Source organism: Pelodiscus sinensis, chromosome 29 (genome assembly GCF_052426305.1).
Source record: "Pelodiscus sinensis isolate ZL-2025 chromosome 29, ASM5242630v1, whole genome shotgun sequence".
Lineage (NCBI taxonomy): Eukaryota > Metazoa > Chordata > Testudines > Trionychidae > Pelodiscus > Pelodiscus sinensis.
The window spans coordinates 5,013,615-5,020,000 of NC_143080.1; the positions used below are offsets into that span (position 1 = coordinate 5,013,615).

Here is a 6,386-nt window from a genome sequence, read left to right on the forward strand (position 1 = left end):
AGTGGAGCACTAGGGGGCAGGATTCAGATTCTACTGTCTGCGGGTGTGCCACTGGCCTTTGGGTGACTTCCAGCAAGTCGTCGCCTTGCCCTGCCTCAGTTTCCCCAGCTGCCCAGCAGGGATGCCAACACCGACCTCTCGTGTCTCATGGAGGCCAAGGGATACAAAGTGCAGCGGCCGAGCCCACGGTGATCATCCTCAGGGCAGGCCCCGGGGAACAGGCCCTTGCTAGAGAAAATGCACAAATCCAGCGCACAGTGGGAGCTCTCTGGCTCCATCTCTCACCAAGTGTTTAATACGAGGACCAGCTAATTCCCCCCCCCATCCCTTCTACAAAGCCTCCAGAAGGGGCTTTGTGACAAACCAGTTCCCCCCCGCCCGGTGAATAACCTGCCGGAACAAACAGGCAGGTTAATGCTTCTCATCAGCAGGTCAGGCGCGACTGTTAGCTCGGAGGAAACTGAGGCACGGCAAAGGGTCGGGCCCGAGACCAGGCTTTGCACATGATTTGCACCCTCTGAGGATCCAGCCCCAGGCTCCTGTTGCTCCGTCATGTGACGGGCCCTTTGGGCTCCCTCCAGGCTGGTGGCTTGTGCCCCGGCGAGGGAAGTGAAGGAGAAAGGAGTGGGCACACGCAGCTCCACCAACAAACATCAGTTCAATTCGACCTTAAACGGGCCCTCGTTTTCCCTTCCTCCTTAAAACCCGCTGCTGGGTGCTTTGGAGAGAGGGCAGGGCTGGAGGCAAAGGCAGCCCATTAGAGCCACAGGGGAGTTTTTCTTTAACAAACTGCCTTTCACTGCAGGCTGGATTCACACCCTTACTCAGCTGTTCTCCACCCTGCGGAAAGGTTGGGAGCTGGGCTCCCAGCAAAGCAAGGCCAGGCAGTCTCCTTTGCTGGGAGTTCCCTGAAAGTTGCTTTTCATGTTGCCCATCTACCAGAGAGAAAAATCAGCAAATGCTCCCAGTTCCTTACATGTGTCTGGCCAATTTCTCTCCCCCCCCCATCAGAGAATGGGACCCCCCCCCAAGTGGAAATCCAGCCTCCTCTTAGGGCCAATTCCACCTCCTCCAAGGGAATAACTCACCTTAACAAACAGTAGCACTTAGCACTTTTCTGTCACAGTTCAGGCATGACCATTCATTCCGGGGAAACTGAGGCACGGAGCAGGCCGGGGCCCAAGCCCATCCAGAGAGCCAGCTTTGCCTGGCAGCTTTCCAGCCTGCCCTGCAAAGTCATCGGGTGCTGGGACCAGCTCAGTTCCAGAACCAAGCTCTCTCCCTGACCAAGAGGAGTAAACAAAACCAGGCAACCCAGGAGCCAATACCACGTGCAGAAAGGGGGGGGCAGAAAACTGAACCAGGGTGGGAGCCTGGAGCAGGCAGCCAGCTCTCCCCTTGCTCCCCGTCACCCCCGGGCAGCCTCCCGCCATGGCGCGGTTCGGACGTCGGTGAAGCTCGGGGCGTTCAGCCCAGCGCAGACTCCCAGCCCAACCCGGAGACCCCCCCTTATAACACAGGCCTGGGAAACGCTGGCCATGCAGGGGGCCGCCCTGGCCACACGGGTGCTGGTTGCACTGGGGGCTCTGTGGTGGGGCTGCAGGGGCCGGGGGCGTTTCAAGGGGATGCCCTTGTGCATTGCAATGTGCAGCCCCCTCCCGTTGGAGCCCATCCTGGGCCTCTCGCTGCAATGAAGAGGGGTCCCCCCCTTCCCCCAGCAGCTGTTTGCACGGGGCCCGACCTAGCTGCAGTGAAGTGCCCGAGCTGGGGCCCTGCCTCGCGCCTGGCGGCAGGGCGAGCGGGGGTTTCCTTGGAGGGGCTGCACAAGGCTTTCCCAAGGACGCGGGGACCCGCCCTGCTTTGGTGCAGTGTAACGCCTGCCTGCGGAGGTGGCTGGCGCGAGTTTTCCAACAGCCTCCCCCTCGCTGCGCATTGCAGGAGCTCCCAGGCGGGCGGGGGGGGATGTAGGCTGGGCCGCGAGGAGCAGTCCCCTCCTACCCCACTGCCTGCTTTGGGAGAGAGCCCACATTCCTGCCTGCGGGATGCGGCCTCAGAGGAGCGTCGCCAGGAAGCCTGGCAAACAAGAGCTCCGCGCTTGCAAAGCCGCGATTGCCGGGGCGCCAGGGGAGGGGGTTAGCCCCTGGCTCCGGATCAGGCCCGGGGGGGGGGATCTTTGGAGAACCAGGGCCAGGCTGGTTCCCCATCCATGCGGCTCCAGGGCATGGCTCAATCGCCCTGTTTCGAAAGCCGATCGTGGAGGAAACAGCTTCTGCCTTTGGCTCTCCGGCTAGATTGCAAAAGGGCCAGGCTGGGGGTGGGGGAAGGAAACCGGGAGTCTGAGCTCACATGTGGCGGCCGAGTGCAGCCCGTTGCTTTGGTTCTGCAGTAGCCCTGCCCCCCCGCCGCTGGACACGGTCTGTCCTGAGGTTGATGACCCAGCGGTCGCCGCGCTGTGCAAGCTCCAGTGTCCCAGTGTCGGCAGCTTGCACAAGGGTAAAAACCACTGGCCATTTCCGACACGCAGGCAAAGGGCCGTGACTTAGGCGTGTGCATAAACATGAAACCCCACGCGTGGTGCCCTGGCACCGGGTTTGAAACTGTTCCCTCAGGAAGGAGCTGCCAGCAGGCCTGGCGGGAGAGGGGCTCCTGTCTGCAGGCAGGGGGGGAAGGGGGTTAGCCGGAAAGAAAATCTTGCTCTCCAGTTTTTGCTTCTGTTTGGGGCGTTTCTCCATAATGTGGCACCATCCAGGGCCCGGCAGCGGGGGCCGCCCTGGTGCTTTGCTGGTTTCCGGAAAGGCTCCAGCTCCCGGAATCGGGCACACGGTAGAGCTGCTGCGTTCATGCCCCACGAGAGCTCGAAGCCGTGTCCCCAGGGGCCCCCGAGCCCAGACGGCGAGTCCGCAGCCCCCCCCTCTGGTTCGATCGCTGGGGAGCCTCTTGGGATTGCTGAACCCCGGGGAGCTGGCAATGCCGCCCCAGGCTTACACTGACCCCTGCTGGAAGGGCCGTTCTCGCCTTCCTGCCAGGCTGCCCCCCCTGGGCATGGCACGCTGTCCCCCTGCCCTGCCCTGCCTGGCTGCAGCACATCCACCTGAAGTCAAGTCTCCTGGCCCCGGAAGCCAGTGAGGGCTGGGCGGGGAAGGACTTTGCCTCTTTATCTGACCTGCACCTTCCCTCCCCCGTGGGTTGTCACCTGCCTTGAGTCAAGCGCTCCCGCTCCCTGGTCCTGCCAGGGGGCCGGGGGGAGGCAGAAGCAGACCTTGCTGCAAAACTTCGCTTGCCAGCTGCAGCCCCGATGCTAAGGTGATGGCCAGAGCAGGGTGAGGTGGGAGGTGCCCCTTTGGGAAACCTCCCCGCGGCGTCCATGCTGTTACCCCGGGGACGGATGTGGCCCGAACTTTCTCCCCTGCTGACCGACCAAAGCAGGAGGTGTGCTGGGTCGTGCGCTCCAGGATCGGCCCCCGTTGACCCACTAAGCTCCCGGCATGTCCCCATCTGGCCGGGGCTGCTTGTTGTTGTTCCTGCTCCCTCCCAGGGCCGAGGGAGCGGAGCGAACCCGGAGCAGCGGCCGTGCTGGCACGGACACCGGCATGTGCGCCGGCCCAGCCTAGGGCTTGTGTTTGCCTTGCCAGCCCATGTGAGCCCGGGCGCTGCCCTCCCCTTCTCCTCCTGCTGCGCTCAGCCCTCTCCATCTGAGCGAGCTGTTTGTGGCGCCTCCGTCACGTGGCCCAGGCATGTGCGGGCTGCTCCATTTTTAGCCACAGCAACTTCCCAGCTCCACATCCCTGCTGCAGAGACATGTGCAGGGCTGGGAGCGGAGGCCGGCACGTGGGCCTGCAGGAGCTGGGTGCACTGGCTGGCCGCAGGAAACTCCTTTTGCCGAGCAAAACACGCCGGGCTTGTGCACTGCCGAGCGGGCGGGGGAGCCCTTTAAATAAAGCTGGGCTCAGTGCAGCCGGCTGGAGAGAGCCCGTGCGGCTTCCCGCGATGGAGATTTCTGCCACTGGCTGCCAGGGAAGCAGGGGGAGGGGGATTTGGCCGGGGGGGTGCCCTGATGCAGAGGGATTGCAGGCCTGCCAGCACAGAGCACCCAGGCTGCGGAGATGCCGCGAGCACGCAGGGCAGGTTGGCTGCCGGGCTGGTCGGTGGCCTGCCTCGGGGGCTGTGCAGGGACCCCCAGATCCACACGGTTCTGTGAGCCCACAGCACCCCCTCCTGCCAATAGGAACTCATTGGATCCCTGTGGGAAATACGCAGACAGAGACCCTTGTGCCTAGCGTGGGCCAGCTCCTGCCCCAGAAAGCGAAAAGCCTAGAGGGCCCCCACCAAGCCTGACTCAGGAGCACTTGGCTAACAGCAGGGCACAGGAGTCGTCCATCTGCCTCAGACCCAGCGACCGGCCGATTCAGGGATTCCTGGGCCCCGCTGGGTCTGGCCGCTGGCTGGGGTGGCCCAGGCCAGAGAACTGCCCCCCAAGTGATTCCCAGGGCAGATCTTTCAGCAAAACCTTCTGTCCTGATTGCCAGGGATGGAGACTCTAACTCCAGCTCCTGCCTGCTCTGCCTTTCCAAAGACCCTGCCCCCTGTTTCCCAGATCGCTCAGTTCAGTGGGCGCAAGTTGAAAGCCGAGCAGGCCCCTGGAGGTGCCCATCCCCTTAGCATCCAGGCTCCTGCCTTTGGGGACTTCTCTCTTGTCCAGGGCTCAGTTCTACTGCTCTTGGTTCCTTCCTCCAGGCTTGGGAGAGAAGCAAAAGGTCCGGGGCTCCCCCTGGAGACCCTTCTATAGCCTGCTCCCTGCCATCCCCTTGCGGAACCCCTTCATACCGAGGACAATGGAGTCCGTGTTTGCTGACCGGGGGCCTGGCCTGCATGGAGTCCGTGTTTGCTGACCGGGGGCACTGGGCACTGGGACACAAACACGCCTCCCATGAGCTCTGGAACAGCTGGCTTTGAAACCGTGCCCTAGACGTGGCGTGCAGTTCAGACCCATAGCGGTCCAGCGTGCGTCTGGGTATGAAGCAAAGGGGGGTTGGGACAGGCCTCGCCTCTTAACCACTAGGCCTGACTCCTTGCCAGGGCAGGGAGCAGAACCCAGCATCCCCTCTGCCGCTGGAGCTGAGCAGCCCATGGAGGGATGGGCTGATTTCCCACCCACGCTGCCTGTCTGCCCCATGGCTCCTCCCTGCGCTGCTGGCCCAGCCCGGCTTCCCTGGGCCGCAGGGAGGCTGCGCCACACACCAGCCTGCAGCAGGCGCCGAGCTCAGCAGAGGGCACAATGAGAGAGGCGGCAGCCCGCTGGCACTGGACAGATCTGGCCTGGGTTACCGCAAGCCGTGCCAGGTGGGTTTGACTGGCAGATCCCTGGGGGCGCCCCGGTGCCTATCGTAACAGGCGTGGCCCATCGGCGCGGCTGGAAATTTACCAGCCCAGACGACTCCTGCAGATCGGAGCTGGATGCTCAGGCAGGGCGGAGGCAGGCAGGGGTTGGCACCAGCCTCGCCCGGATGCTGCACGGCGGAGACATCCCCAGCCAGGGAGCGTTGGGGCCAGAGGTTGAGGGGGGCATCAATGGGGCCAGCACCTGGGGGCGTTATGGGACAGATCAGGGCCGAGCATCGCGGCAGCAGGACCCTCGCTTTGGGCACCTCCCGCTGGCTGCTTCTCTCCAGTGCAACGCCGGGGGGGGCTGGCTGCAAGATCCGTGGAGCCCCCGGGTCCGAGGGCGCCTTGGACACATTTAACCTGCTCCCAGCCAGGCAAATGGGATCAATGCAACGTGCTTCTCCAGTGCCCCACCATGGTGGGGCCGGTGCCTGCAGCGCCCTATGCCCTGTCCCGTCCCTGGGGCCTGGCCTGGGCACTGCAGCGGCGAGAGCGTGGCCAGGCGGCGGAGCCCGGCTGACGCCCGCCATGCCCAGGTGGCAAGTAGCACCCAGGGGAAGATCAGGGCCCCCTGGCGCTCGGTGCAGCCAGCTCTTGGCACGCACACCCTGCCCGCCCCGGGGCCTGCCTGCTCCTGAGCTTTGGAGCCACCCAGCGGCCAAATATTGCAAGTGCTGCTCGAGGAGCCGCCTTTCCCGGCAGCCAGCCCCTGCAGAAAGCAGGCCTGGGAGCCGGGCTGCTGGTGGCTGCAGAAGCCTCTGAGGTGGTTGGCTGAAAATCTCAGGGCCCCTCTCCCTCCATCACCCTGGATCTCCCCAGCCCTGGCGGCTGGAGCCCTGTTCCCCCTCCGCTGCTGACTGCCTCGGCCCTGTCCCCGCAGACACGCCCGACGCCATGGGAGGGGACGCCGGGGATGGGGTCAGGTCGCCAGATCTGCAGCATGCAGGGCACAAAAGGTGTCCCAGCCCCGAGTGCTGTACCTGGGTCGATCTCATTTTTCAGTG

General features: G+C 64.1%; 1 long non-coding RNA gene across 1 annotated transcript in view; it reads left to right on the plus strand.

The window, feature by feature from the left end:
- The first annotated feature begins 3,993 nt into the window (after nt 1-3,993).
- Nucleotides 3,994-6,386, plus strand: part of LOC142821001 (uncharacterized) — a 7,528-nt gene continuing 5,135 nt past the window's right edge. Inside the window, exon 1 of the long non-coding RNA XR_012898050.2 lies at nt 3,994-5,340. This is a non-coding gene — a long non-coding RNA (uncharacterized LOC142821001). The remainder of the gene's footprint in view (nt 5,341-6,386) is intronic.